Genomic DNA, 18,366 nt, shown 5'->3' with positions numbered 1-18,366 from the left:
AAATACTTAGAGCCTTCTGCAAAATTTTGAGATTTTCTGAACAAATATGATTTTTACCCAAAAAACCTTATGCGTGCTTTTTCGAAAACATTTTTGCACAAAAATACTGATTGAGGAAGTACACCACTTTTGCAGAAAACTTATGTTTCTAGAAAATTTGTTTTCATGCACTTTTTTGCACTTTTTGGAATAAATATTCAATTTTGCACCAAAAACAGTATTTTCATAGAAAAAAATGTGATTTTGCACAGAAACCGTGATCTGCACACCATGCGTATTAGATTTTTTTTGTACAGAATAATTTACAGAATCATTTCAGGATATGCGACCACCAAGAGAACACTGTGCAAAAATATTATATGTCTCCCACAGTGGGGAAAACACTTCGGAAATTATCTATCCTCACATGAGAAGAAGAAATAGTGTAGACACCTAGTATGGATTCATTCCTCTAAAAATATATATCTAAATTTAGAACACAACTCTGAAATTCTCATACATTTGTTGTCAGTAATAACACTCACATTCTGAATTAATTTTGTGAGAAACTGTAACAACATGGCAAAGAGTCAATATACTAAGACTGCTGTAAGTTGACAAGAGATCTCTGTCATGAAAAATACTGCAGTTGGAAGGTATTAAACACATTTTAGGCCTATAGCACTCAGGCCAAAAGCGCCAGCTTTGGGCTGACCCAGGGGCATGGTGTACCGATGACGCACACCCCTGGATTGGGCAGAGACTATACCATGGCTGCCTAAGAAGGTCTGGGGCTACTGGCAATAGGAGTGCAAAAAACAAAACAAAACAAAAAAACCCAGAAAGAAAGAAAGGCGGGTTACAAACCACCACTTTGAGGCGGTCTGCCACCGCCGCCGTTTGCTCCGTGCAGGAGCCACAGCAGCCACACTGCGCGGCTCCCGCACGGACCGGAAAAGAAGCTCCAAAATGGAGCTTCTTTAAGCGGTGCCTCTATGACGTCGCAAGGCGCCAGGGGTGGACTCGCGACATCATAGACGCCGCGACACGTGCGGACGCACAGCATCCAATACGTAAACATGGTGGCCCCCATGTGGAAGGGGCGCCGCCATGTTGTACGTATGGAAAACATACTAGGGTTAGGGGGGTGCGGAAGCACCGCCCCTTCCTAACCCTAATACGTATTCCATACGTATTTTTTGGCGGTTTGTAACCCACCAAAGAAAGAAAGAAAGAGAAGAGAAAAGAAAGAGAAGAAAAAAGTGCTGCTTGCTGGCAGCCCATTTGGGACTGCAGCAGCAGCTTGCCTCAAAACTGCGGTGCTGGTCACCATGGTCCTGCACCAAATGGGAAAACAACTGATGCTGTAGAGGCCAGAAGCCACTCCAAGCTACCAGTCTGCTTGACCCCTTAGTTTAGGTCTTTCTATTTGTTAATTCAGTTTTATATTGTCAAAGTATGTTTAATATTTTTAAAGCAGGAACTAATGTAGGTTACATACCTATGTAAATAAATTTGACGGCACAACATCTGTTTAATCACTTGTCTTCATTACTAGAAGACAAAAGGCCAAACACACTGCAGAAATAATCCAGTTGGAGCATTGTCGTGGCTCAATGCTAAGGAATTCTGGGAACTGTAGTTTTGTGAGACATTTAGCCTTCTGTCGGAGAGCTGTGCTACTACAATAAACCACAGTTCCCAGGATTCCCTAGCACTGACCCAAGGCAGTTAAGGCAGTCTCGAATTGGATTATTTCCAGTGTGTTTTTGACCTAAAAGAAAATGTTCTAAATAGTCTTTATGTGTAAGCCAATTATAGCTCTTCTATAAAAACATGTTTACATGATAGTATTTGTAATATGGCCTTGTGATTAAAAATTATCTTATGATACTTTAGCTCTTATTTTATGCCCAATGACAAGTGGACTTTTAAATAACTTCTCAGGCAAAGGTGTAGTTGTCAGCCTCTTCTGAATAAACCTCACAGAATAATATGTGTATGTCAATGCAGTTAATCAATACTGCTACCAATATTGCTAGATATTACCAGATCACTAGCCAATACAATCAATATAGACTGACAGCCAATATAACTAATATAAACTAAGGGGCTAAACAGACCACCCCTTTGGAGTGGCCTGCTGCTGTCCCTTTCCTCACTGGACTGGGGCAGTGGCAACTACATGTCACAGCCCCGATCCAGCATTTATCCAGCTCTAAAAAGAACATCAAAATGCTGCTAAAAAAAAGGGCACCTTTGCCACCATAGTGGCACTTTCAGACGCTCCTTTTGGCATGCATCATCTGGATGCCACACCAAAGGAGTGCTGTGATGCCGCCCACCCCACAGTTGGGTGCAGGGCATGACACCAGCATCAGGGCAGCGTTGGGCTGTTTTTCATGCAGATGGCACACCCCCACTCTGCCCCGAGGCCAGCATATAATCATTCAGCCCCTAAGCTAATGAGTCTTAATTGCCCATTCAAGTTCAAGCCACTGCAAAATATAATTGTTGAACAATAGGGATATTTCACAATGTATATTACTGCCAGGAAAACCTTCAACTACTGTGAGGATTACTCAGCACTCAGAGAACTTTCCAATTCTATAATGCTTTCACTGCAACTACAGTGCTATTACCTGCACAATTACTTGCAATTTGGAGGCTGTCCTATTAAATTCAGTGGTATTCATGAACACATATAGGATTCCATTTGAAGAATGGCTTGGGAAAATCTCCATTTAAGCCTCTTTTTGCTAATGTTAAGTGAACTTGTTCAGAAACAGCAATTTGAAACAATGGTTACTTGAATTTATTTTGCTTTCTTTCCCTTTCATCTTTTAATTTCACCTCCCCATCCAAAGATCTCAAGTCATTTAAAATCTCTGAGAGTAACAGATGGTTGGCTATGAATAGTTATTCCAGCACAGAATGTCAGAATTATTTCTTGCCCCTGCCCACATACCCAGTGAATATTACCATTCCAAACACTAACTTAATCTTATTCCAACTTTTTTTTTCTTTACTGCTTTCCTTCTCTCCAAGAGTATTTGCTTTAACCTCTTTTGACAACCTGAATTACAGTTCTCTACTCATTGAATGACCTCTACTGCTGCTGACAGACTTGATTGGCAGGCTGTGGGATGTGAGTAGGATGTAGAATTTGTACTTCAGTTTGAAACATCCAAACTGAGTACTAGAATTTGGAATATGCCTCTTATGTGTTCATCTGGTAGAAAGATACATAGTTGGACCTGTGCTGGCTATATGTAGTATAGAGATATAAATCTTCACCCACTGTATTTCATTCTTGCACATGACAACAATAAATAATTCAAAGGTTTTCTCTCTGCTAAGTGAGAGTAAAAAAATCATTGTACTTTTTGAATGCTTTGTTTTGCATTTTGGGAGATTGCTGAGGCAAAAAAGAAAGCTCACACAAAATGCATTTTGTGCAAAAGTGCAACATGTTTGCACAAACTATTGCATTTTGTTTTTTTTTTTAAAAGAAACATTTTTGCATGAGGCATTATAGTTTATGCAAAATGAAATTTTTCCAAAAATTATAAATGTAATTTTGTAAAATGCAATTTTGTCGGCAAATACATTTAAAAAAAAAGTCCTAAAATGCAGAAGAAGAAGGAAGAGGAACAAGAGAGTAAAGAAAAAATGTACAACATGTTCAAACATGTTAAGATGCAACTGCTTATCAAGCATTTCTGAAAATTCTTTCCCTCCCTGATTTAGAGTATCTGTGTAGTTACCATCGACCATCCTTAAGGCCATTGTCATCCATAAGACCATTGACATTTGTTGGTATTCCAAGAACATAGAAAACTGTTACACATCATTGCAATGTGTGCCTCCAGATGCAGCTTGTACTTTTTTCAGCTCACAATAGCTTTAGTTCCCCCTCCCCACTTTGTGTTGCTAACAGAAAGGAGTTAACCAGGAGTGAGATTCTAATGAAAACAGCAGTAAAGCAAAGCAAACAAAAATATCCAGTGCACTAAGATTAATCTGATATCTCTGCTGCTAACCAATGCTGAAAGGAACTAAGTAAGGTTGATGATGAAGAAGAAAGATGGAAAATTCTAGAGGAGGAAATGCATGCAGTTCATCAGTTATCTTATATAACTGACTTGTTATAAAAGGTTGATTTAGTGCAGAAATCTGCAGTGATGTAGAGTAGGAAAAGAGAATGTGTGCTCCTCCATCTGTTGTTGGATTGCAACTTTTATTTTCTCTCATTCCTGGCTAATCTGTCTGATGGAAGCTGCATCTGGAGAGCCATGTGGCTGCCAACTTTGAAGTGGGCATCACCTTAGCCACGAAACTCAGTGCATGACCTTTGGACAGTCTATTACTGTAGTTTAAACTAATATTTTGGTAATGAGTACAAGATTGAAAAGAAAAGGCAAAATATCCATGGTAGTCTGACCTCTTTGGAAGAAGCAGGGATTGGGGGGGGGGGGGGGAGTACAATGAGCCCTTGTTATTAGCTGGGGTTTGGTTCCAGGACCCCTTGTAGATACCAAAATCTGTGGATTCTCAAGGCCCAATAAATACAATGGCATATTAAAATGTAGTTCCTTACATAAAATGGCAAACATTTTTGAATATTTCCAAGTTGTGGATGGTTGAGTCCATGGATGAAGAATCCATGGATCCTATGGGCTGACTGTATATTCAGTTCCTCCCAAACTAAGAGCCTGTTTTGTCAAAGTCTTAGCATTTATTCCCCTTTCACCCTCTTTCCTCTACACAAAGCCCTGCACCAACAAATTTGAAATATCACAGTGCATATTAGTAACATGATTACTTTCTATGAGAGGATATCAGTGTGACATTCTGGATTTCCCATAAGGTTCATCTTCAACAGCTGACAGAAAGACCAGACTTCAGACCCCCTCCCTCTAACCCTTGCTGCTGATAGCATTAATCAGCGATTTATTCTGTAACAGCCTTTTCAAGATTCTAGACAAACTGTAGATCAGCTATTTTTTCCAGTTGGCAACATTGTGCCTCAGTGGTACCACTAACATCCCCTCCTGAAAAACAAAACACTCTCATAATTTCACTGATGGTGTTACATCTGATTTGTCTGTCAAATCCATGGAAGACCTTCAACATTTGGCATCTAACAGTGGCTGATTAGCATTTGAGAATGGCTGAGAAAACAAAACAACTCAAGTAATTAGAGATCTAAGTGAAAAAGCTTACTTGGCGGAAATCCAGTGTCCATATATTAATGTAAATAGCCATTACAGCAACTTTCTTTATTGTCATTCTCAGGAGATGCAACAATACAGATAACAAAGAGGTACCAGCTGTTCACAACTGGATATGATCTATTATAGGCAGAAAACTAATTCACAGAATCTGTTATTTCAGTGTGAGATCTAATATGTGTTTAACTTTTAAACTGAAGCCACCTTTATTTCCCTGTATTTTTGTCAGCTAATAATTGATAAAGAAGATTAATAGGTTATAGCTGTAGAGTGCTTCAAATTGCAAAGAGCATTATTATATCAGCACAGATAATGACATTTTCCCAGAAACCAGGTTAACATCAGTGATGCATTGGGTCTGAATTCTGAGTACATTAACATCCAGGGATTGCCTTGAATTGTTAAGTGCGTCTCATGCAGTATGTATTTCAAACCATCAAGTGTTAAAGATGGGAAAATCAATTCATCTCTGGTATGATTAGTACAAATATGTCATCGCATAGTGGAATCAGGACTTGCTGAAGTCTTAGGTCTCATCCACACTATAAAAATAAAGTAGGATGACACAACTTTAACTACCATGACTCAATGCTATGAAATTCTAGAATTTGTAGTTTTGAGCCCATACATAGAGGCCAAAATAAAGCTGCTTTGGGTCATTTTAGAGGCATGCTGTTTAAATTATGCATGTGTCCTAAGAGGCCAGAAGCTGCGCCAGAGCCACACTCCATTCCTAAGAACTGCAGCGTATCTTTGGTGCAGCTTCTGGCTTCTTAAGATGCGTGTGTCATTTAAACAGCATATTGTACCTCCACAGTGACCTGAAGCAGCTTTATTTTGACCTCTCTGTATGGGCCCTTTGTTAGCTATTTAGCCTTCCCTGTCAGAGACCTCCACTACCCCACCAAATTATAAATCCCAGGATCTCACAACATTGAATCATGGAAGTTAAAGTGAAACAAACTGCTTTATTTCTGCAGTGTGGCATCAGCCCTTGTTCCAGTATGTGTGTGCATTTTTTTTAACTGCTTGGAATTTTGCATTTAAATATGTATTTTTAATAATATTTACTCTTAAATACACATTTTAAAACACATTTGGATTACTTTACTTAACCAAAAACTGTGTCAAAAGATTGTGTCAAATCTGAATGTGGATATATAACTTATGTTCTTGTCTGCACATTACTTCAGGACAAGGCCTTCCTTTAGGTAGAATGAGACACACATCCCAAGTTGAGGGATCAAAGCATAAAAGACAATAGATCATACATATGTACCAGGACAGTCCCTGTCACAACTCCACAATATCTTCACTACAGTTTTCTGGTTGCGGAAAGAGAGGTTCAGCTTTCCAGAATAAGGAATTGTCAGACTCTGGAGAGCCACACCACTTGATTTCTTGTTCTGGCAAAACCTAAGCAGACAAAGAGCTGACCAATCTCTCTCTTGAGTTGGTCAGGCCCCAAATGCCTTACTCTGAGTTCTTCTCAGGTCAAGTCACTGTGATCAGAGTGCCCTGGCTGATTGTCTTGACAGAGAATAATATTGATTTCTGTGGGCAGCTGTCATTGCTACCCCAAGAAGGAAAAAGAGAAGTCTAAACCAGAAACTCTGCAGTTTTTGAAGATGTTTTTTCACAGGTTTTCACAGGTTGTAGATCTGGCTTCTATCAGAAGATGCATCTGCACTGAAGAAATAATGCTTTTTGACACTGTTTTAACTGCCATGGCTCAATCCTATGGAATTCTGCAGTGTGTACTGTAGCTTTGCAAGATATTTAGACTTCCCTGTCAGATAGTTCTGGTGCCACATTAAACTTCATATCCCAGAGTTCCATAGCATTGATCCATGGCAGTTAAAGCAGTGTCAAATTATATTAATTCTACACTGCAGATGCAGCCTGAGTCATTCTTTGCATTTTATTAGAGCTTTTCATTTTAGAGTAATTCCTTCCCATTTTCATAGTAAAGTTTCAGAGATGTGTTGACTGGGTAGCTTTACAGGTAGTCAGACTGGGTCAGAGAACTAAGGAATTAGACAAGAACAAGACTGAAATGCAGTAAACATAACCAAAATCCAACTGTCACATTAGGAAAACCTTTTTCCTTGCCTACAAGATGACATGGGAATTACCTTATAAATCAGAGTGTAGATTGGTGGGCTCCATTTGGCTTAGTGGATCCAAAATGCTTAATTTTAGTATAGAAATGTATTTTAAAACAATTAAAATATGTTAATACTCTTTAACAGATAGTTACAATATTACAAATCAATAATCAGCATGCACCACAACAGAAAAAAATAATATACATCAGACATAGGTTAAAATGGCATATAGCATCATCAGTTCCATCTGCATATAGGTTAAGGATCCAGATTCTAGCAGATCTCTCCACAATTTATCTGAAAGGCATATGCTATTTTTCATACAATTGGAATAATCAATATGTCGATAGCAGTATATTGGGCATAGAAATACTGTAGTTCCTTAACAGTTCATTCTATTCCATTTTATATGGCTTTCTATTTTGTTGTTAGTGACCAGTATCTATTCCACCATTTACCATATAAAACATTATGAGTTTATTTCCAGGCTCCTGCCACCTCAAGTTGTGTTGTTGTTGCTGTTAACTACCTTTGTGTCAACATGACCCTGTAGATGAGACATCTCCAAACCCTCTAAGCTTTGCTTAGTTCCTGCAAAATCACAATTGCAACCTCCTTAATTGAGTCTATCCATCTAGCAGCTGTCATCTCTTTCTACTTCACTTCACATTTTCTAGCATTATTGTTTCTAATGACTCATGCCTTCTCATGATGTGACCGAAATACGACAGTCTCAGTGTAACCATCTTTGCTTCTAGGGCAATTTTAGGCTTGATCAGCTCAAGGACCCATTTGTTTGTCTTTTGGGATATTCATGGCTTTCTTAGCACTCTTCTCTAGCATCACATCTCAAATGAATTGATTTTCTTCTTATCCACTTTCTTCACTGCCCAGCTCTTGCATCCATATATGGTGATATGGAATACAATGGCTTGGCTATCTAACAAAAGTAAGGCAGATGTTGCTGATATAATCTCCCTCCCACCCACAAAAAAGCTATAGTAATAATAAATCCAATTCTAGCAGTTGTATTATTATTGGTTGTTTGTAATTTTACCCACTGCCTGGAAGTCATCTGCCATGAAAAGTTGCATGTAAGTGTGTATTAATGCTTAACATATAGATCCCCACTCACCACTGGATACAATAAATTAGACAAGAAAATCATTGCAGAAGGGAAAGGCACCTGTTAGTTGGAAACAAGATTGTATGGAACACTTGTGATACATTTCACTAGTCTTATCAAACACTTTGAGTTCTCTTCACTGTTCCTGTTTTTACGGTGTCATCCTCAAGGGGCCTAAGCTGGCATTTTAAGAAATGTTGCAAATATTCAAAAGTAACTTCAGTCATAATTTCTTGGGCAACTTGGATCTCACAATTCCAAATTGTTTTTGCTTAATGACACAAAAATGTCCTGAATTACTGTAACTTTTATTTATTTATATTTTAAGGAAATTATTTTTGAGATATTGCAACATCATTGCAACAAATAGATAAGATACAGTAAAACAGGGTTGGCTAGCACAAGGGTTAATTTTAGGTACTTATTGCATCTTGGATACTGGCTAGCCTCACGATGGGGACAGGCATCTGGTGAAGATGAGAACACAAACAGGGCAGATGGGATGAAGATCATTACTGAAGATTTTGGCATAAAGAGTTCATTTTCAAAACTATATTTTCCTTGAATGGTTCGAAATGACCAGCTGGGAAGGGACAGATGGGGTGCAGAACACTGCCAAACACTTAGAAAACAGTAAAAGTGACTCTTATTATTGAGGGTCCAGGGAAGTTTAAAAAAACCCCACAGAATTATTGTTAGGCCTGTGGGGATTTTATAAGGATATCATAGTCAAGGGTTACTGACAAATATTCATCTTACCATGGTGGAAAGATAAGCAGAAAATGTTGCAATAGTTGCCTTCCTGTCACTATCGTACTGTCCCTGCCTAAATATCTTGTCCATATTAGCTGGTAAATTGTCAGCATGTGATTTTAATTATGTAGATTCTGTATAAATTCTGCTATAAAGAAATAAGAAGAAAACAACAGTAGCAGTTTGAGCAACACCACAATTCTATGTGCACTTAATATGCACAAAAAGCAACAGTGGAAATACTCACATGTAAAAATATGTTACACAAAGAATGCAAGCATTTACTTCCAAGTAAATTTACCTAAAAGGCAAAGTTCTCTCTCAAATATTTTCAGATATTCTTTGAGTCCCTAGACTGAATATATACAAATGAAACTCAGTGTTTTGATGTTTTTGTTTCTTTGTTCGCTTTGTTTTTGTTTTTGAACAATATAATCAGACATCTGCTTAGACTACATCCATCTGTTGCTGATGAATCTTGGATTTTGAATTTTGGACAATGTATATATAAAAAGGAAGTAAAAGACCATTTCTAAATTAAAAGTTTCTTCCTGAGTAAAAATGACATGAGAATCAAATGAAGATAATCCTTTCCATTATTTTAACCTACTGAACACAGCTGAGATGGTCACCTATATAAATTTGGAGAGATAATTCCATTAGGAAAAAAACCCATTACTTAAAAGACCCTATCACTAATGCTGAAGGGTCAAAGATACCTTAAAAGAACAAGGGCTCCTATACTGACCTGGAGGCATGGGCAGAATCTAAACACTAGCCTAAATCCAATCATTTTTAGACTTATTTAGAGGTGACCCATTGAATCAACACCCATTAATTTAGTCGCTATATTCTAGGAGGGACAAACAATTGGATGTAGGCCAGTTTTCTGTATTATTTGTCAGTTAAATAGTGTAATGCCTTAAGAATGTAAGTGGAAATGTCCTTTTAACTGCCCGTGAACTTAACATCAGGAGACACTCTAGGAACCACAATTCTGCCTTTGGCTTCTTGCCTGATCACACTATCCAGAGGCCATAAGATAATTGACTCCAAATGCATTTCCTGTTGTGCCTCTCTGTTTAATTGGGATTCCTTCTCTTTGACGATTTGTGATTCAACTCTATACTTCTAAAATTATAGACAGATGGGGGAAGGTTTGAGTACCTACGAGCACATGAGACTAGCAAAGAGTTATATATGCATACAGTGGTAATGTAACCCATAACCACAGAGATTCATAAGCAGCTGATATGACATAGCCCAGCTGCTAGGATAATTGCACTCCTTAAAGACTCTGCATTCAACCCTAGTATTGCAGTGCCAGGATGCCACAAATGCAAATCAGGTAAATTGCTAGATTTTATAGCAGTCACCTAGAAAGCCCTTTGAGAAACTAAAAACAAGTTAATTTCACTTTAACAGCAGAAATTTGAAAAGATCCATGAAAAACCCAAGATCTTACTAGCCAAAGACACTAATTAACTTGAAACTTTCACTAAGAAATGATGCTGGACAGCCAGTTCTTGCAGAGCTAAGAAGTACATTGTTCTAGTGATACCTCTACCAAATAATTTCCATTCTATCTGAGATATGAGGGGATGTTTATATAAACAACATGACAATGTTCATATCTACATGTATGAGCTTGGGATGGTAGGCATACATCATCTGCTGTGACCAGGGGTGGTCCATGAGGGCTGCACATGGTGCTTTGTGGTGGAAATGGCCAGAGTTAGTGGTGTTGTTCCTCATAATACCGACTCTCTCACACATAAATATGCATACCCAAAACGTTCCTCTCACCTAGGAGTGTCATTAGGCAGAAATGGGCTGTGAAGTTCACCTGTGTCCCTTTAAAATGCTGCAGAGATTGTGTGAGTGAGGTAAGGCTTATAAGCAGGAGAAAACAGAGGCCCCAGTACTTTTTAATTTTTGTATTATTTTTTTAAAAATTTAAAAACACCACATCTTACCAAATTTTCATTTTCACAATATGAACCTGTGCTCATGTAAATATATGTAGGCTGTGTGTATGATATTGTATTTTAAAAGTACAATTTTAATTTTGCTTGTTATGTCACAATGATTACCATAACATTCAGTGGTTTATGGGAGTTATGATTTATGAATATCATTAGTTAAAAAAAAAACATAACCAAGGATTTTGCATGGTGTGGCATGAAAAGAGTTCAACAATAGTGTGGGACACCATGAGTTACTGCACTGGGTGACACCAGCTTTAATGACACCAATGTCCTCAGCCCTATCTTGCTCTTTCACCCCTTCCCTACACAAAGACATCTAGCAATTGCTGCAACTGACTCATGCTTTTTCACAATTCTCTACCCTTCTATATAAGCATACTGTGTCCTGCCCCTGCCCCTGATTTTTCTCTCAATAAGTTGGGATAAAGAGTTTTAAAGTTGAATGGATGGCACATTGAGTCATTCAAAGTACTTTTGAAAGGGTGGGTTATCTATGCAGTTTACAAGGGGAAAAGAAAGTCTTGATTATCTATAGTCCTTGAGGATTATATGTAGGCTATATGGACTATGGACCCTAATCAGAGGTCTTTTCCATTCCTGCTCATTTGGGATACTTAAGCCAAAGACAAAAGAGACCCTGAGGTCACATACATGGAAAGCATGAAGCCTTTTACTGATGTCCAATCACTTCCCGTTGATTTCAGTCACAATGTCCAATCAGAGACTTCTATCTTCTTTTTCGAGGACCATGAGGATGTTTACATGATAGAAAATGACTGGATTCTGCCTCTGACTCAAAGAGAAGGAGTAGCTCTTGGGGCCACAAGATTTTGGATTTTCAGCCACAGTGCAGTTTAATGGTGGTCATTAATTATATTAAAAATTTCACCAATACAAAGTGGAGAGAGAAAACAAACCAAGAAACCAAATAACTGATATTGCAACAATGTATACCTTTTCTTAGCACTGAATATAAAACAAAACTAGACATCTATGTCCCCCAGCATTTCACAGATGAAAACTAAGGCACATGTGGCCAAGCAACACCAGTGATTAAGAAGGCAACAGTTATTAATAAGGAAGAACACACAATCTAAGTGATGGTGTGGCAGTTTGCCTGAAGCTGCTGGGAAAGGTAAGGTTTTGTCCCTTCCTCTCCTATCTCCTGTGCTGAGTTAATTGAATGCTCACTACTTATGTACTTTGGACTCAATTTGCAGCCAATGAAGTAGGCCAGTGGCAAAGGGAAAATGCTGGATGAGGAAATAAAAACTGGGACACTTTTAAAGGCAGCTGAAAATGTGGGGCAACAGTGGATTAACTGGGGCTGTCCCTGCCATATCAGGATAGTTGGGGGGTACAGCTGCATTATTATGTGCATGTTTTAAAGCACATGTGTATAACCATTGACCTTTCACATGTTCTTGAAAGACATTTCCCATCATTCCTGGTCATTGGTCATGCTGCCTAAGGGCTGTGTGTGTTGGGGTCCAATGACATCTAGAGGGGCGTACTTTCCATCTCTATTGTACAGAGTTTTCTTATATACACAATGCAAGAAATCTATTAACCCTGTCTCCAACAACAAAAGGGGGAGGAGCACAAATTTGCATGAGCACTGCAAATTCATTATGAAACCAGAGGTGTATATCTCTTCAGACTATATCACCCAGTGTAAGGTCATTTGCTGTAGTGCTTTTGAAGTACATGGCTAGATTCCCTCCCTCCACTCCATTTGTACAGATAGAATCTTTGCAGCAACAATAACAGAAATGTGAAAGTGAAGGCAAGTACATTCTGTTTTTCAGCACATTTGGGGGGGGGGGGCAATACAAGGAGGAAAACTTTGGATGTAACATGTATAAGATCTAACACAAAACACCTTGCTAACATATTGTATTAACACTTTTTCTGATGACCTGTTGAAACAATGCCTGACCCTCCACTGAACTCTTATCTTTCAGAAGTGATTATATATGGCTGTAATATGGAACCATGCTGTGGAGGGGAAATACTTGAGAACAGGAGGGAAGCATCGGCCTCATTTTCTTTTTGTTTTTCTATTTTCAAAAAGAAACATCTATGAAGCTAGAAAAGAGGAAATGGGAGGGTCTTATTTTTGGTTCTTCTACTCTAACCAAGGGGAAAAAGTTAGCTTTATAAAACAAAAACAAAGTAGGAACTAAAATGGATTTCCACAGCCAATTATCATGAGGCATTTCTTTCAGAATGACCACAATAAAAATTTTAAAGTGAGTGTATCAATCCTAGCTAAAAAATATGGGAAATAATAATATGCTTTCCCCATGTTTTTTACAGTTTGAAAGTCAAAAAAGCTTACAATCAGTTGAAACTGTTAAAACAAGAGAAAGGTTTAATCAGTGTGTATAGATTGAAAGAAAATCTGATTGCAATGAATTGATTAAATCGTACTTTTCAGCTTCATGCCAGTGTTCTCATCGTTCAACATTTGCTCCCGAGCATGTCTTTCTATCCCATTTATTATTATGGTGAGACCTCATGGCCAGCATGCTTTGGAAACCACCAATACCTCTGAGACAACACAGAATGTCACGTTTGAAGCAAAATGAAGGGACATATCATATTAACAAGATGAGTTTTTTCCATGATATTCTTATTTCCAATGTGAACAAGGAGATGTATATACACATATACACAGACAACAGAACACAGTTGTGGCAAATGTGAAAAATGGGGTATGCTAGACATGTGTGCAAAAAGAATAAAAAGAATGGAAATGGTGCAGCTCATAGGTCCTGTCTGGACGTTTGAGGGGCTTTCAGTGTAGCCCTTGGATACACACAGTGTTCCAAAAGCCATAAGACATCTATTTTGTTTTTAGCCAAAGGTGTGGGTTTGGGCTCATTTTAGGGGGCCATTGTATGCTGTTTGGGGCTCTTTCTCAAAATAGCCACAAATATCACAAGAGATGTGGAAATTATGCATTGTCATTTTTGGTCGTCCCAAATGGTGGTCATAAAGACACATGATGACACATGATGATTCCACCAGAACTCTGGAAGAGAAGCTGAAAATTAGGCAATTTGTCCCTCTGGGCTGTAGAGGCTACCCACCCTTGCCCTAGACCAAACAAATACAAAGGCAGCCCAGGTTTTCTTTCTTGGTGTGCCTTCTTTGGTTGTGGAAAGAGTTGGTTATGGAATATAAATATATGTAATGTTACTTAGAATTCCACCAACATTCTATATCTGTCCTAGGTTCTACAATGATGTGCAACATTTCCCCACCTTTCCCACACAGAAATTTGTGTGTTTTTTCTTTTTCTTTTTTTAACTTTATTTTTATTAAAAACAAGTTATGTACAGATCTAAAATAATATCAGTTTCCATTTGCATAATCTTTGTTACATCTTAATTTGTTTGTTTCATGTAATCCATGATCCGTGAAATGGTAATGGAGGAATTCTGTGGATGTAGCATATCTTGATGTCAGTATGGCATTTGACAAAGTCCCCCATGGCGTTATGGCAAACAAGCAAGTGAAATGTGGGCTAGACAATGCAACTGTTAAGTGGATTTGTAATTGGTTGACCAGCTGAACCCAAAGGGTGCTCAGTAATGGCTCCTCTTCATCCTGAAGAGAAGTGACCAGTAGGGTGACACAAGGTTCTGTTCTGGTCCCAGTGCTATTTAACATCTTTATCAATGACTTGGATGAAGGAATAGAGAGCTTGCTTATCAAATTTCCAGAAGATGCCAAATTGGAATAAGTAGCTAATATCCCACAGAGGGGATTAAAATTCAAAATTACTTTAATAGATTAGATAGATGGGTCAAAACTAAAAAAAATGAATTTCAACAGGGAGAAATATACAGTACTACACATAGGAAGAAAAAATGAAATGCACATGGGGAATGCCTGGCTTGACAACAGTACATATGAAAGGGACCTAGGAGTCTTAGTGAACAACAAGTTGAATATGAGTCAACAGAGTGATGCAGCAGCTAAAAAGCTGATGTGATTCTTGGCTGCATCAATAGAAGTACATTGTCTAGGTCAGTGATGGCGAACCTTTTACAGATGGAGTGCCCAAACTCAGTGGCATTCTCACACCTGATTTTTCAGGAGTGGGACATTTGGGGGTGGGACTTTTGGGGGGACTTCTGCCTTCTGAGGGCTGGATTTCTAGAGTGGGATTTCTGACTTCTGGGGGAGGGACTTTCAGGGGAAAAACCCAAGGCACACTCTCTCAGCCTCAGGCTAGCAATAGCAAACCTCTGACAAAACTTGCCAAGAAAACTCCATAATAGTTTCACCTTAGGGTTGCCATAAGTTGGAAATGACTTGAAGGCACTACATGCACAAGTCACGCTCTCCCAGCCTCAAAGGAAGGCAATGACAAATCTCTTCTGAAGACATCTTGCAAAAAATAAAAAAAATAAAAAAAATAAAAAAAATGGATGGTCTTGAAAAAGGTGGGATATGATGAAATAGAAGCTAAAAATATTCACATAAATCTAAATTCATGCTTCTGCATCATGCTCAAAAGGAAGGGCATTTTGAAATTCTTCCTGGATAGATGGATGAAATGCAGGACATGTTCTGGAAAAAGGAGAAGGTCTGGTCACCAAGGCTCAAAATGGAGGACGTTATGGAATGCTCTCTGGACAGAAGGAGGTGGAAATGGATGGCCTGTCCTAGACCTAGCCTGGCCTCTTACCTTCCAATGAATGCAACCTAAGGTTTGCAAAGTTTTTCCTTTTGAGGGAGTGTTAGGGAATCCAGGGTCTTCTCCTCTCGTGAGGCCCACTGGGAGACCTTGGGTAAGTCACACTCTGTTAGCCTCAGAAGAAGGCAATGGCAAACCTCCTCCAAAAGTAGTTTTTCATAGGAGAACTGGGCCACTCAGCCAGCCATGCATGCCTACTCTCCTCTCCTTGCTGTGGCCCAGTTATCCCATGGTAAACCAGGCTATGACAAGGAGCCCAGCCACATACGTGCATGCCTCCCACCTCCTACCCCTACCACCTTTGGCTGCCATGTCCCCTCGGAAACCAGGCCCCATGCCAGAAAGAGCATGTGTGCCACAGGTTTGCCAACACCGGTCTAGGTTGAGGGAAGTAATAGTTCCAGTCTATTCTGATTTGGTCAGGCCTCACCAGAAATAATGTGTCCAGTTCTGGACACCACAATTCAAAAAGGATATTGACAAGCTGGAGCGTGTCCAGAGGAGGGCTACGAAAAGGTGAATGGTCTAGAAAGCATGCCCTATGAGGAGGCACTTAGGGAGCTGGGTATGTTCAGACTGCAGAAGAGAAGATCAAGAGGTGATGTGATAGTCCTGTTTAAATATTTGAAGGGATGTCATATTGAGGATGGAGCAAGCTTATTTCCTGCTTCTCCTGAGACTAGGAGACTGGGCAGTGGATTCAAACTAAAGGACAAGACATTCCAGTTCACCATTAGGAAGAACTTCCTGAAAGTAAGAGCTGTTCAACAGTGGAATGGTGGTAGAGTCTCCTTCTTTGGAAGTTTTTAAACAGTGGCTGGATGGCCATCTGTTGGGGGATCTATGATTCTGTGTGGCAGGGGATGGAGTGGGTGGCCCTTGAGATCTCTTCTAACTCTATGATTCTATGATTCTTCAGTGCCACGAATTGGTTATATTTGTTTTATCAAACTTAGTTAATCAGAATTTATTTTCCCTCCTGAACCAGCTTCTCTTCTTTTCATAATCCTGTCAGTGTCCAAATATGGAGATTAATAAGCAGGGAATTTGATATGAGTTCAGAGATGCACATTATGCTAGTAGATTGGTTTGCAAGCTCCTTGTCATGGAGGGGGGAAATGACATTGGTTTGTAGGCCATCCTTGAGGATGTTTATGTTAATTTCACTGTAGCTAAAAAAAACCTTCTGGTATTAAAAAAAAACAACCAAACACAAAAACAAATTTTGAAAAATGAACACTTGGTCTACATTGAAATAGAAGTGAAGAAAATATTTATATAGCAACCTCGAAATGCTGTAGTTTCAGATACAAGAAGAAAGATAGAAAAGAAAAGAAAAGAAAAGAAAAGAAAAGAGGGAAATCTTGTATGATACAACCCTATCATTAGGCAAAGGCTGCATCTCCACAGCAGATGTAATGCAGTTTGATACCAAGGAATCTGACATGGCTCAACACTATGGAATCCAGGGATTTGTAGTGTTGAGAGATATTTAGTCTTTGCCAGAACAAACTACAAATCCCAGGATTCCATAACATTGAGACATGACAGTTAAAGTGATGTCAAACTATATTATTTTTATAGTGCAGATGCAGCCAGAGTGAGATGGTTGCCCTAGGCAGCATATTTATTTATTTATTTATTTATTTATTTATTTATTTATTGCTTGCTTGCTTGCTTGCTTGCTTGCTTGCTTGCTTGCTTGCTTGCTTGCTTGCTTGCAATTCTGGGTTAATTTTTCATCCCAAATGCATGCCCAGATAACCCAAATTGTGTGCTAATATAGCAGTTTGCCCTTCACCACTCCCAAGAATCCCATGCTACACCAAAAACATTGCTTTTGGCCAAAACATGAACCAAAATAGCAACCAGAAGTGACAGATTGTGAGTTCTTGTGACATGGAAGTGCAAGTGCAGGTCACACAGGAGGACATGGAAAAAAACATTGGCTCAGACTCCCTACATAGTTGGCTGCCTCTTGACTAAAGGAAGGCTGTTGTTCATGTGTTTTTTTTAAGTAACAGCAACAAATAACCATTCTTACAACTACAAAATCCTATTCAGCTTTCAGGCAATCATCTTAATCTTATTATGAAGACATTTTTTCAACTAATTTTCTCTGCTATGAGAACACAAAATACATATAAAATAATAATGAATGTTTCATGTAAAACAACAACAACAGTTCTATGACAATGTTAAGCTGATAGGATGTTAGAAAAAGGCCACATTTTACAATAACTCTGCAAGGTAGGGCTTCATAATTCTCCTCTAACTGGAAAGGAACTGAGGCTGAGATATGAGACGGTGAGATATGATTTGAGGTGTTTACATTCACAAACACCTAGCCACGAATATTCTTCATATCAGATTGATGCTTCCTGGGTACAGTATTTTTGAGCTGTCTTTCATTTAGAATGCTGAACTCATCTGCCAAAGAAACAGACAAATAAATCAGATCTTATTT

The sequence above is a fragment of the Sceloporus occidentalis genome, unplaced genomic scaffold (genome assembly GCF_023333645.1).
Source record: "Sceloporus occidentalis isolate IW3139 unplaced genomic scaffold, rSceOcc1.0.p SCAF_3, whole genome shotgun sequence".
Classification (NCBI taxonomy): domain Eukaryota; kingdom Metazoa; phylum Chordata; class Lepidosauria; order Squamata; family Phrynosomatidae; genus Sceloporus; species Sceloporus occidentalis.
Note: the sequence above shows the minus strand (reverse complement) of the source record.